This window comes from Anolis carolinensis, chromosome 3, assembly GCF_035594765.1.
Source record: "Anolis carolinensis isolate JA03-04 chromosome 3, rAnoCar3.1.pri, whole genome shotgun sequence".
Classification (NCBI taxonomy): domain Eukaryota; kingdom Metazoa; phylum Chordata; class Lepidosauria; order Squamata; family Dactyloidae; genus Anolis; species Anolis carolinensis.
In genome coordinates, this window is record NC_085843.1 from 223,619,473 (window position 1) to 223,633,331 (window position 13,859).

The window sequence follows — 13,859 nt, forward strand, 5'->3', positions numbered from 1 at the left end:
CTCTTCTCTTTAAGGAAACTAGTGCTGGGAACAGTTATCTTTTGAACTATAAATCCCAGTTGACTTGGCAGTCATTGTAATGCCTAATGGATTCTGGGAGCTATGGTTCAAAAAGCAACAGGGATATAAAAAATTTTATATCACCATTTGTTCAGTTTTTTTTCTTTTTTATATAAATATGGACATTTTAGCTTTGTTTTCAGTTTTTGGTTTTTTCTCTCTCCCTTTTTGATCCTTTTTAAATCTCAGTTTTCCCACTTTCTATACAATCAAATGTTCTGTCTCTTTCGATGTTAATTTACTCTATCTTATAAGGTAAAACTTCAATAAAAATATATATTTAAAAAAAGAAAAAGAAAAAAAAGCAACAGGGATGGCACAGGAATAACATTGCCAAAAGCCTAGAGCAGGGGTCCCCAAACTAAGGCCCGGGGGCAGGATGCAGCCCTCCAAGATCATTTACCTGGCCCCCGCCCTCAGTTTTATAATATAATATTTTTATATCAGTTTTAATAATATAATATATTGTATATATTTTATTTATTTATTTATTTATTTATTTGTGACAAAATCCCACCCTTCTCACCCCAAAGGGGACTCAGGGTGGTTTACAAGTATATATACATACAATATATTATATTATACGACTAATATTGCAATATTATTAGTAATATTGCATGTAATCTATATATATAAAAGAGTGATGGCATCACGGCGACTCACAAAACAACAAAAGTACAGGCCCCCCAACCTCGAAATTTGACAACACAACCCATCACCCACGCCTCAGGGTTGATACAACAAAAAGAAAAGAAAAATAAAGTCCTAATTAGAGGGAGAGCAATAATTGTTTTTATCCAATTGCTGCCAGTTTAGAGGGCTAATCTCTGCCCACTTGGTTGCCTAGCAACCAATTCAGCCAAAGGACAGCCAGGATTCAGTTAGGGAACAGGCAGATTTAGGCCTCACTTAGGCTTCTTCCACAGATTATCTAATTTGCACTGGATACACTGGCAGTGTAGATTCAAGGCCCTTCTACACAGCTATATAACCCATTTATAATCTTATATTATCTGCTTTGCACTGGATTATCTTGACTCCACACTGCCATATAATCCACTTCAGTGTGCATTTTATACAGCTGTGAAGAAGGGGCCTCATATAATCCAGTTCTAAGCAGATAATTTAAGATTATCAATATACAGTAGAGTCTCACTTATCCAACATAAACAGGCCGGCAGGATAAGTGAATATGTTGGATAATAAGAAGGGATTCAGGAAAAGCCGATTAAACATCAAATTAGGTCATCGTTATACAAATTAAGCACCAAAACATCATATTATACAACAAATTTGACAGAAAAGGTAGTTCCACGTGCAGTAATGTTATGTAGTAATTACAGTAGAGTCTCACTTATCCAACACTCGCTTATCCAATGTTCTGGATTATCCAACGCATTTTTGTAGTCAATGTTTTCAATATATCGTGATATTTTGGTGTTAAATTCATAAATACAGTAATTACTACATAGCATTACTGTGTATTGAACTACTTTTTCTGTCAAATTTTTTGTATAACATGATGTTTTGGTGTTTCATTTGTAAAATCATAACCTAATTTGATATTTAATAGGCTTTTCCTCAATGCCTCCTTATTATCCAACATATTCGCTTATCCAGCATTCTTCCGGCCCGTTTATGTTGGATAAGTGAGACTCTACTGTACTGTATTTACAAATTTACCACTAAAATATCACAATGAATTTAAAACACCGACTACAAAAACATTGATTATGAAAAGGCAGACTGCGTTGGATAATCCAGAACATTGTATAAGCAAATGTTGGATAAGTGAGATTCTACTTTGATATGAAATAATTTCTGGGATAGAATAATGCAGAACAATATAATCTCTAAAACCAGGACAGTAAATAAAGAAATAAAGAAAGTAAATAAAGCAGTGAAATTGGAAATTCCACAAAGGAAACAATCAGGGCCAGCTAACACCTCCCAAGAAAGGATTCTTCGAGAAAGGAAGCTGAGAAGGCAGTGAAGCACTGTGTATTACCAAACTCATTATTATTACTATCATTATTATTATTATTGTGTTGCGGTCAACCGTGAAAATGAATACAATCTGGCTCCAAGTATTCAAAAACACTAAAATCAGAATATATAAAAATTAATGTGGTATAATAAAACAGAACAATACAATCTCTAACATCAGAACACTAAATAAAGAACAACACTCTGAAAACAGGGGAATTCCACACAGGAAACAATCAGGGCCAGCTAACACCTCCCAACAAAGTATTCCCATCATCAAAGACTGGCAAATCCTCTGTTTTCTTAGGGCCACAGACATTAGAAGCACATAAAATATCGCAAACAACACCACTCTGAAAACAAGGGAATTCCAGACAGGAAACAATCAGGGCCAGCTAACACCTCCCAACAAAAAAATCACTCAGAGGAAACAGCCAGGCTTTAAAGCTGCAAGGTCATTACATCCTAATCATTTTTCCTAATTGCAGCATTTATACTTGCCTCCAAGAGACAAAAAAACAAAAACAAAAAAACAATCAGAAATATTGTATATTCACAACTTTTAGGAAATAATATCCCCTGATGGCGCAGCGTGTTAAAGCGCTGAGCTGCTGAACTTCTGGACCGAAAGGCCGTAGGTTTGAATTGGGGGAGCGGAGAGAGCCCCCATTGTTAGCCCCAGCTTCTGCCAACCCAGAAGTTCAAAAACATGCAAATGTGAGTGCATCAATAGGCACTGCTCCGGTGGGAAGGTAACGCCGCTCCATGCAGTCATCCCATATGACCTTGGAGGAGTCTACGGACAACGCCGGCTCTTCGGCTTAGAAATGGAGATGAGCACCAACCCCCAGAATCAGACATGACTGGACTTAACGTCAGGGGAAAATGTTTACCCTTTACCTTAACTACCATCAATTCCTCAATACTTTATTTCCCATACCACCATACTTCGCCACAGCAACGCGTGGCCGGGCACAGCTAGTATAGATATACAATTGTAATAGTGAATTATAATTATTACTACATTGTATTACATCATAATATTATTATTAATATTACATGTATATACAATATATTATAAGTATAGTATAATATTATTATATATTATTATATCATTAAATTGATACTGGAGACATGGTGGAAAGATGTCTTCCTGGCCCCGTCTTCTTCATTCTGGTCCAGAGTGGCAGTTAGTATAATACTACTAATAATACCATATAATAATATTAATTTTATGTTATATATTACATATAATATTACAGTATAGTGGTATAGTTCAATATAGTAATATATAATGCTGTGCTATGCTAATAATATAATATATTGTATGTACCTACAGCTGCTCTGAGTTCCCTTCAGAGTGAGAAGGGTGGGATATAAATGTAGTAAATAAAGGTCGTAAATAAATAAATAAATAAATTTAGACTTAGGCTCGCCCAAAGTCTGAAATGACTTGAAGGCACACAACAACAACAATCCTAATTAACTTGACTATCTCATTGGTCAGTAACAGGCCCACACTTTCCATTGAAATCCTGATAGGTTTATGTTGGTTACAATTGTTTTCATTTTTAAATATTTTATTGTTCTTTCATTGTTATTGTTGTATTGTACTACAAATAAGACATATGCAGTGTGCATAGGAATTTTTTTTTCAAATGATAATTCGGCCCTTCAACAGTCTGAAGGATTGTGGACTGGCCCTCTGCTTTAAAAGTTTGAGGACCCCTGGCCTAGAGTATGCTGCTAGACCAGGCATGGGAAAACTAAGGCCTGGGGACTGGGTGCAGCCCCTTGGGCACTTACCTCAAGCTCTCCTCATTTTCCATATCCTCTTGGCATAAGGACATGGTGGCCCTCTGGCACACTTTCAGCCACCATTTGTCTTGCTCTCCTCTTCCTCTGGTGCAAGCAGCCCCTTCCTTATGCTGGAAGGAAGGCAGGTGGTGGTTGAGAGGCCCCAGAGCACTCTCAGTCACCACCTGTCTCGCTCTCCTCCCAGCATAATGCCGAGGATTGGAGGAGGAGGATGGGGAGGAGGATCGGGTAGGGGGGATGATCGGGGCAGTCACCCCGTGTCCTGCCTTCCACCTGGCATAAGGGTGGGTCAAGGAGCCCTGTCCTTATGCTGGGAGTACAACCTAACGATGACCCGGGCCCTGCCCTGTCCCCTACTGGCCTCACCTCTCCTCAGCATGTGCCTGGCCCTTCTTCCTTCCGGCCTGGCCCTTCCAACTGGGCCCGCAATGTGGCCCCAAGGCAAAAAAGTTTTCCCATGCCTGCGCTAGACTGTATGAAGTGGAGTGGATATTTTTTGGACTACAGTTTCTACAAGCCCCTAACATTACCCATATATGCTGGGACTTCTACAAATTGAAGTCCCTTCAAATTGGGGAGGGGAGAGACTCCTGTAATCTCTTACTATTATCCTTGTTGGCTGAAGCATTTGGGAGCTAAAGTCGAAAACATTGGATTGGCCAACATTTCATAGTAAAAAACGTCCATTTATTTGCAACCTATTATATTTAATATACCTGTTAGTATGCACACGTTGGTCAGGAAATATCAGAATTTCAGAAGTGGAAATCTGATTTAAGTCAATAATTCAAATGCAACCTATCCCTCCTCCCCCAGGCAATTTGAATCACTGATGTAGATGGATTTGATTTAAATCAATTCATACACACACCTTGATGGATAAAAAGGCAAACGAGACTGAATGGACCCATCACAAGGATTTTTTTTGCTGCCAAGTTTGGCTGTAGTATTGCAAAATGCCATGGCTGCCTGCCAGGTACATGGCACTAACCGTGAGTTGGAAATGAAAATCGTCTTGTGGCTGCTTTCAGGAAGGCACAGCATGACCCTGACAAGCAAACTGATCATGTGAACTGGAGGCCATGTCTATTTCTCACCTTTTTGGAAAGGACTGAACTGTGAAGCCACAGGAATGCTATTAAGCAAAGGCTAAACCGTTAAGTTGGGAATAAAATCCATTTCTATTGATTGTTTAGAAAGTCCTTATGGATCATTTCAGGATGCAGGATTCGTTCCAGCCTGTGCAAGTGGCAGCAATCACAAGACAAAACAAATGCAGTGACCTGTGAGCATTTCTATGCATGAATGGACATGTCCACAAGCCAGATATTCTTCTGCCTGCATTATGGAGAAGCAAATCTTCCATCTGGTCTCAATCTATGAGGCAACAAAAAAAATCCCTCTATGTATGAGAAAGATAAAGGTGGGCTTCATGGAAGAAAGGCTTGGTGAAGTTTAGCCTAGAATGGGGGGACCCTTAGAAGTATGCTTTGCTGCTTGAATGGTTTCTTACACTAAGGCAATGAAATGGATTAAAATGTTTGGCTCAGTAGAGTTCAGTAGGGCTCCATTTTCTTATGAAACAAATGGTCTCTGCGTTCTTTGAGTAAATTTCTCATCACATTACAGATTTGAGGCCCCGCCCACCATCCCTCCCCTGCATTATTTGTTGAAAGAAATCTTTCTCTCCTTAAAATCTCAGCCTCACTTTGTATTAATGTGAGAGCTGAGAAGCTTCTGAGCATACTCAGTTTGTCCCTTTGGGATGCTGCCTAAAAGAGAGGAGAATGTAAGTAAGTAAGAAAGAGAGGAACAAGAAGAATTAGGTATTTCAGTGTTATTTTTGTTATGGGAGGAGGGGGAAAAACTCTCCAACTTTGCTATATGTGCTCTGGGAACAAAGTATTATACACTGTATAGTACTTTCAAAATCATATACAAATTACTAGGGGATACTTGCATCATAGCATAATTGCAGCCAGGCTTTGAAGCTGCAAAGGTATTCAATGCTAATAAGGTGGCCAGTTGCAACATTTATTTATTTGTTTGTTTGTTTGTTTGTTTATTACATCACTTCTACCCCACCCTTCTCACCCATCAGGGGACTCAGGGCGGCTTACAATATAACATTCCCTCTTGCCTCAGATAATAATGAGATAATGCTTCTGGAACACTGCCTAGACGATTCTGAAAGGCACTAGAATTTAACTGAACTCAGTGGGCCTTATTTCCAAGGCATTTTATCTTGCTGTGACAATTGCAACAATCTCACTTGCCTCTGAGGATGCCTACCACAGATGTGAGTGAAATGAAATCTAGCTTCTGAATTCCAAATCTGAATCTGGATACTTGCTCTAAAGCATTATTGCAGCCAGGCTTTGAAGCAGCAGGGCTATACCCCCCTCCTGTCTTCCTCGCCCTCTCCCGTCTCTCACTCTTTCTCTTTCTCCCCCCCTCTCTCTCCATCCCTCCCTTCCTTCCTTCTAGAGAGAGAGGGGAGGGAGGAAGGCAGCCAATCAATTGCTGTCAGAGAGAGACACCTTTCCAGGTCTCTCCCCCTCCTCCTCCCCTCTCTTTCTGGAGGAAGGGAGAAACCCAGAAAGGCTTTCTAAAAAGAAAGAAATTGTTTTGGCAACTTGCTCCTTGAGGAAAGGGTAATGGTGGCGACTGAACTCTTTCTTACAGGAATGGGTAGTTTAGTTCTTCCCACAACTTCCCCTCCCACATTTTCAACCTGGGAACAATGAATGCCACTACGTTACAGAAAAGGCAAACTTCCAGATGGTTTCAAAAAATCCAGTTCCCCACTACCTTCTGAAATGTTGCAAAAGACTGCTGGTCACCACACTTAAAAATATGTAAAGAATGCTCTCTCCTACACTTGAAGCCAAACTAATGTGGTGGGAGCAATGGAATTAAGTCAATGTGATGCAGTGGTAAAAATGCACAGAGTGGTAGGGGAGAGAATCTTCAAAAATGAAAATGAAGAGGACAAATATTTGTATAACATTTGAAAATGCTGAGGATAATGAAGATAACTGATCATGAAGTTAGTGATAATGAGAGCGATTTGATTAGATTTCTTCCTGGCTCTTATTCATAGGAACTCAGGGTGGCTTACAATCTACATTAAAACACGCAGACAAAATGACACATTACAAATATCTAAAACCAAAAACCTCAAAGAGCGTCACAATTTACACATTTGCAATTAGCATGCAATACTAATGTCTGATAAAATAAAACAGAATCCATAGCAACTGAGAACCGTTCAAGACAAATTAAATATCCATTAATTTCCTAAAAGCTTGTTCAAATAGGTAATTTTTCAGACAAGAATATATATTTTGGGGGCCTCAACACGAATTCTAATGAGGTTCTAAATGTGGTGCCACCACTGAGAAGGCTCTGCCATGAATGATAGCCCTATATGCCAACATATTTTGGGGTAGCAGAAGCAGAACTTATAGAATCACAGAATCAAAGTTAGATGGAGCCTCATGAGCCATCAAGTCCAACCTCCTGCTCAATACAGGATTTTCAGCTAAAGCAGGCATGGGCAAACTTCAGCCCCCTAGGTGTTTCATTCCCTTGAAAGAGGAGCTACAGAAACAGATGCTTGGGTAGGGCTTACATCATAATGTACAAGGCTGCTCTCCACATTCACTGGGTTAAGGGCACAGGACCCTCAGGAAAGTAAAAAACCACAAATAAGAAATTGTTATTTTTTAACCTCTGGGAATATAGAATCACATTGGAGGACCTAGAGATTTCTAGCGAGATTTTTCCCCTGGAAATCTCTTGATAGTCCAGCATGACTGGAGGAAGTTGACCACAGAGTCACACTTCAGCACTTTTCATGGCCATCCACAATGTAAACCCTTTTCTGTCTTTTACAGCTCTCTCAAATATCTGCAGAAATCGCACACTAGTCACCATATGCATTTTAAAAGAAATGTAGCATTTTAATCACATACTACCTGGAATTTTGTCTGCTCTAAGGCACTTTTTTGTTGGATTGTAGTCATCTTGCTTTTATACTCAAAATGAGATGTATATCACACACAGATAGGCAACATCACTGGATCTGCAATACAGCCTACCTAATTAACAATACCTTCTGGCAAAGAAGAGACTAGAGCTTAGATACATTCAAAGACAAACTGCAAAAAGAAAGGTAGTATAAGAATAGTAGTTGGGGTTACATTTACATATCACAGAAAATCCATGGTAAAACTGTGTACTTAAATCACGTGTTGTGGGAATATATGCCTAGCACACAGATCTATAAACTTTCCTAATGATTACAACCGCTCAGTACTTCACTCCCCCAAAACAGAATCTAATCTATTTTTAAGCTTAGAGTAGACCAGGCATGGGCAAACTTTTGGTAGTGGGAGCTGCATTGCGGACTGGGGAGGAGCAGATGGGCTGGGTCAGCTGGGAGGGAGGGGGTGGGAGAGAGGTCAAGGGCAGTTGATGTGGGGGGAGGCCAGAGGGGTGGTTAGCAATGGTTTGGGGAGAGGCATTTTGCCCAGGGGATGGTTAGCACGGGATGGTGGTTGGCACAGGGTGACGGTTGGCTCAGGGGGCGGGTTTCACACATGGCTACTCAGGGCTCTCGGCAGAGATTTGGGCAGCTGTGTACAAATGTCCCGGCTCTCCTCTTAGCCTGCGGATGCATCAGCTCACCACATCCCCAGGCTGAGAAGAGAAGAAGACACATAGCTGCTGAGAGCTCTGTAAAGGTATCAGCATCTTGTGTCTCTGCCCCAGTCCCCCTCTCCACCTGGAGATGTGGTGGGCCACCGCATCCACATGCTGAAGGAAGGGCTAAGCCTTACGAGGGCTGAAAGAAAGAACCCAAGGAGCCGTGTCCAGCCTGCAGGCCTGGGTTTGCCCATCACGGGAATCACATAATATTAGATAGTACTGTTGTTCTGCCTCAAGTTGTAGGCGGAGAAAAGGAGTAATGGCAATAGTTCTGCTAGTAGACCTGGAGATTCCCAGGAAATAACTCTCCAGGAATCTCTTTTGGCATAACTCAATGGACCACATTTCTTAGATTAAAAATCTTTTTATTTTCCCAGTTTCACAGGGGTTCTGTGGGGGTACCTTTGGGTTTCCTTTAAAGGAGATTTTATTTCTAGAAACATTAAGAATTTACTGAAAATCTGTGGATGACCCAAGCATTCTGACATGTGATGGGCTTGCTTTCAGTAGAAAATGTGTCTTATCCTCCAAGTGTGGATCCCACCCCATTCCACTCCACTCCAACCATAGCAGCTAAAAAAGATTTTTCTTGACAATTTTGTTTAATTCCCCAAAATCAGGAGATGTGCTAATATTTCTGAAACTTGGGGGACTGATGCCCTGATTATGTTGTGTAACTTTAGAAAAATTCCATGACATAGTTCTTGTCATTTGATTTTTTAAAAGGTTTTTGGTAAAAACCAAATAAATTCACCAAAAATCAATAGATGAGTGAAAAGTTCTGAAACTGGGGGGGGGGGGGGGGAACAGTGTTAAACATGTTTTAATATTTTACCAGTTTTCACCCCAATAGCTCTAAAAATATGGGAGAAAGGAACCCCCAGAAGCTCCCCACCACGCAAGCAATTAATTTAATGGAATAGTAATGAAATTTCGTTGCTATCATTATGGCAATTTTTTTTACTACTTATACTTTAGAAATGAAATGTCAGCACTCCCTAAATTTGTAATGACTTTTGAAACATTTTTTATCAATAGCATAGCCCTAATGTATATGAATCCATATCTATGGGGGATATCTTCTTGGACTTCACATTGATATGTGAAACAATGAATAATAGTAAATCCTATTGTTTTCAGCAGGACAAATAATGTACGAACTGAGAAAAGGGTGTAACTTTTAAAAGAGGCCTTAGGTTAATAAGTTAAAGCATGGATAAGTGAAACTACATATATTGGTTCTGTGGATGTGGGGGTCATATCATACCCATAACATGCATGCAGCAGAGCACCCAGGCATCCTTTCCCTTTTTTGTCTTCCAAGATACTTGCCTTGTGCTGAATCAACCTACATGGCCCATACACAGACATCACGTCCTCTAACTACATTGTTGCATCGTCCTTCACTCCCATGTTTTCTCCCCTCACATAATTAGTAACTTTAATGATGGCTTGGTTAATGTTCCTGCCATCCTTATGAATTATTATTGCTGCACAAAAGGTCAAAGTGCAATGACAGTCATCTTGGGCTTACCTGAAAAGTTCTTAATTGTGTCTTTGTCAGAGCTGGGGCTTGGAGACTAATTGTATGACCCACAATGAAGCAGATATTTGTTCCATTGGTGGTTCTAGTGAAAAGTAATATCTCTGGCTAAGCAGAAGACAGCAAGCAGCAGCCATATGAACAGACATTGTTACTCAGTTGAATGTCGAGACTATACTTAATCAGAGCACCATAAACATTAGAGTGGGGTCATATCATCCAAGAGAATTCCAGATGTTTGATACAATTTTCTGGAATCTGTCACCATTGGTCATGCAGGTTGAGGTTTCTGGGCATTGTCCACAACACCTGTCCCAAAGTTGGAAACTAGTGATCCAACTCATGATTCACTGACAGTGCTTTGCATCTGTACAATTCTAAGAAATGGCTATGTATACTATGTTTACATTTCTCTGGTGAAGGAAAGTCCACCCACCCATCCAAGCCTACACCTCCTACCTGTAAGATATTTCTCCTGGTTCAGGGCACCCTGGGAAACCTATGACTTTTTTTCTCGAGAGAACAACTGTCTTGGAACTTTTAGGTTCTTCAGAATGAACAGCATCAACCAGAAGGTGACCACAGAATCATGTTGGAGAACCTACAAATGCCTTGAGAAGTGTTCTGTCTAGGTATCTCTAGGTTCTCCAAAGCAACTCTGTGACCATTTAGAGCAGGGGTCCTCAAACTTTTTAAGCCAAGGGCCGGTCCACAATCCTTCAGACTGTTGAGGGGCCGGATTATCATTTGAAAAAAAAAATACAAACAAATTCCAATGCACACTGCATATGTCTTATTCGTAGTGCAAAAACAACAACAACAACAACAACAACAACAACAACAACAACAGCAAGAACAATGAAAGAACAATACAATATTTAAAAATAAAAACAATTTTAACCAACATACATTTATCAGGATTTCAATGGGAAGTGTGGTCCTGCTTCTGGCCAATGAGATAGTCAAGTTAATTAGGGTTGTTGTTGTTGTTGTTGTTGTTGTGTGCCTTCAAGTCATTTCAGACTTTGGGTGAGCCTAAGTCTAAAATTTATTTATTATTTGTTTACTGCATTTATTTACTACATTTGTATCACACCCTTCTCACCCCAAAGGGGACTCAGAGTGGCTTACAAATTATATGTACATAGAATATATTATATTATTAGCATAGCACAATATTAGTATTATATATTACTATATTGAACTATACCACTATACTGTAATATTATTAGTAATATTATATGTAATATAGAATATATAATTAATATTATTATATGGTATTATTATTAGTGTTATATTGTATTACATTATAATATTATTATCAATATTATATGTATATACAATATATTATATTATAAAACTGAGGGCGGGGGCCAGGTAAATGACCTCGGAGGGCCGCATCCGGCCCCCGGGCCTTAGTTTGGGGACCCCTGATTTAGAGTCACAGAATTGCTCTGGAAGACCTATAGAAGATATAGGACCTCTTCACCTTGTGCTGTATGTAAGCTGTACTGAGTTCCTTCGGGAAGATAGTGTATATACGTTATTATTCACACAGGGCTAAATAAACCCGTTTTGGCACTTTTGGCCAGTGCTTGGTTGGGGCACCATCAGACAATGCACTGCAGGCCCCACCTACATTCCTCCCAAAGTGGAGGGGAAGCATCAGAAGGCTCTTCCTCCTCCACCACGAGGAAAGTGTTTTTCAAGTAGCTCTTACAGAGCTACCTGCAGTTTCTTCCCCTTTTCACCATATGATGGGGGAAAGGGCGGCAGCCACATGTTGCCGCCCTTTCTCCCATCTGATGAGGACAGAGACAGGGAACCAACATGCCCTGTCTCATCTCCACCATATCATGAGGGAAGGAGGGAGGACATGTTTGACTTCTCTTTCACCGGTGACCACAGGCACAATGGCATGGGCCATTACAGAGTTCCTTTGTAATCAAATGTGCAAAAAAAAATCAAACCCACAAAAGTGAAACCCACAAATGTAGAGGGCAGGCTATATATCACTTCAGTCTTAATACCAAACACAGTGGTTAAAATGTCAAGCCCCAAAAGAGATTTAAGGACATCACTGTGCTTTCCTCTCAAAAAGTGTGTCACCATTGCATTATTACCATCTTTTCATTAGCACATTCTTTTTAGTACTGCACCTCTAGAGCAAATTGCTTGTTACTACAATCATCAGGATTTATTTAGAAAACATTTGTCTGTACTGTATATAACAATTTGAAAACCAAAATTAAATTTTGCTGCCTAAAAAGTAACTTTTTGAAGCTCTGGGTGCAGTTGCTAAGCACCTGACGGATTGCAGACCACCGACAAGCTTTATGAATGGCAGAACCTTTTGACATCTCAAGGAATTTGCTACTCTCCTTGTTCCATTCCTCACACACGCACCCTTCTACGTACATTGTTATGGCCTTTGTGCACACAAACCAGAGCTCTGAAAGAAGCTATTTGAATTCAAGGCACATTCTTTAGTTTTCATTTCATTTCCTTTTCTCTCAGTAAACGTTTCATCTGAATCCATAGAAATTAATGGGCTTTTGTCTTGAGGCTGATTTTAATCGCAGCCTTTCTTTTCTTTTTTTAAATAAATGTGCCGTCGTTGGGAAAAAACACTTATTGCCCTCCCCTCACTGTCAATGTAGTCCTAGATTAATGGTTACCACTGACTTTACAAAAATGGATTAAATCTCTGTTTGAAAGTTCTTAAAGACTTCAGAGTACATCAAATCAGTGATGGGGTGTGTGTGTGTTATGTAACTGGGGATTTGTAAGAGGAGCAATTATGGGGTCGTTTATTTCAAATGCAAAAAGACAGAGAGAGGCAGTGAAAAGTAACTATCAGTGTGAAATATATTGTTCAAAGCCCTTGATGTGCTCCATATGCTTTTTTAAAAAACATAATATTTTCCAAATGTATATATGGTGCATCAGACAAGTGGAACATTAATAGGAATGGATGAATCTGCCATTTTTACTTTCTCTCAGAAACAGATCCTTTTAAAAAAAATCATCAACATTATGAAAATTTTTGCAAATGCTGGTATTAGTTGAGCATCCCTTACCCTAATTCTAAAATCCAAAATACTCCAAAATTGTCCACATGAGTGGTAGTGACCACAATCTACACTGCCGTATATTACAGTTTGCAATTGCATTATATGGTCAGTGTAGAGATTCATATAACGCGGTTCAATACAATTAAACTGCATAATGTTAGTCTACACTGATTATTGAAACTGCATTATATGGCAGTATAGATTGGGCCTGAGATAGTCTGCATTCTGAAGGTTCAATGTTCACAAAATTTGTTCCATACACAATATTATTAAATATATTGTATACATTTAGGTAAAACTAAAGGTTTTCCCCTGACAATAAGTCTAGTCATGTCTGACTCTGGAGGTAGTGCTCATCTCCATTTCTAAGCCAAAGAGCCAGCGTTGTCCATAGACACCTCCAAGGTCATGTGGCCTGCATGACTGCATGGAGCGTGGTTATCTTCCCGCCGGAGCAGTACCTATTGATCTACTCACATTTACTTGTTTTTGAACTGCTAGGTTGGCAGAAGCTGGGGCTATAGCGAGAGCTCCCCCGCTCACCAGATTCGAACCTCCGACCTTTCGGTCAGCAAATTCAGTAGCTCAGCGGTTTAACCCACTGCGTCACCAGGGGCTGTTTGTATACAATTACCTTCAGGCTATGTGTATAAAGTGTATATGAA